This window comes from Ovis canadensis, chromosome 10 (assembly GCF_042477335.2).
Source record: "Ovis canadensis isolate MfBH-ARS-UI-01 breed Bighorn chromosome 10, ARS-UI_OviCan_v2, whole genome shotgun sequence".
NCBI classification, from domain to species: domain Eukaryota; kingdom Metazoa; phylum Chordata; class Mammalia; order Artiodactyla; family Bovidae; genus Ovis; species Ovis canadensis.
Window position 1 is genome coordinate 62,403,435 of NC_091254.1, and position 1,248 is coordinate 62,404,682.

Consider the following 1,248-nt stretch of genomic DNA (forward strand, 5'->3'; position numbering starts at 1 on the left):
AGTTCAGATGACCATTATATTGACTACTGTTGGCAAGAATCCCTTAGAAGAAAACAGCCTGAAATACAGTACTTGGGTGCATCCTCAAAAATGACAGAATGGTCTTGGTTCATTTTGAAGGCAAATCATTCCACATCACAGTAATCCAAGTCTATGCCTCAACCACTGAGAAAAATGGTTGAAGAAGCTGAAGAATCAATGGAGAAATTCACCAGTTCTATGAAGACCTACAAGGCCTTCTAGAACTAACACCAAAACGACAAAAAATATTTAGAGGTTTTAACAAATGTTATTGCTTTTCTGCTAATTTCTTTACGTGTTATAAATATTTAAGGCAAAAATGATCACATGGTCTTGGGGGCTAGATGTAATATATGTGAACATAGATGTAGTATATTTGAGCTATAGGAAAAGCAGGGAGGTTACAAATGGACTTAATATGGTTGCAAGGTTTCTGCATTTTATTTGAACTAGTACAATATTAACTCTAGATTTCAAAAAGTTAAGAATGTATACTATAATTGTTGAGTACCCAGTAAGAAAATACAGAGATATAACTGAAAAGCCAATTTAGGAGCTTCCCTGATGGTCTAGTGGTTGAGAATCTGCCTGCTGATGCAGGGGTCATGAGTCTGATCACTGGTCTGGGAAATTCCCACATGTTGCAGAGGAACTAAGCCACATGTGCCACAGTGATGGAGCCAGTGCTCTAGAGCCCATGAGCCACAATTACTGAGCATCCGAGCTGTGACTACTGAAGCCCATGAGCCTACAGCGTGTGTTCTGCAACAAGGGAACCCACTGCAATAAGAAGCCCACGCACTGCAAGAAAGAGTAACCCTCCCCACCACCCCACCAACTAGCCACAAGGTCTGTGCGCAGCAATGAGGACCCAGAAGAACCAAAAAGAAAGAAAGAAAGAAAGAAAAACCAAAACTTCCCTGGTGGTCCAGTTGTTAAGACTCTGTACTTCCAATGCAGTGGGCCCAAGTTCGATTCCTGGTCAGGGAAATAGATAGCATATGCCTCAACTAAGAGTTTGCCTGCCGCAGCTAAGACCTGGTTCAGCCAATTAAAGAAATACATAAATAAATATTCTTTAAAAAAGCCAGTTTTTTGTTCAGTTGCTAAGTCATGTCCAACTCTGCTACCCCATGGATTGCAACATACCAGGCTCCCTTGTCCTTCACTATCTCCTGGACTTTGCTCAAACTCATGTCCACAGCATCTTGTCAGTGATGCTGTCCA

General features: G+C 41.3%; 1 non-coding gene across 1 annotated transcript; it reads left to right on the forward strand.

Annotated features, from left to right (window-relative positions):
* The first annotated feature begins 938 nt into the window (after nt 1-938).
* Nucleotides 939-1,011, forward strand: TRNAG-UCC (transfer RNA glycine (anticodon UCC)). The gene has a single exon. It is a non-coding gene; the product is annotated as a tRNA-Gly (tRNA).
* The last annotated feature ends 237 nt before the right edge of the window (nt 1,012-1,248 follow it).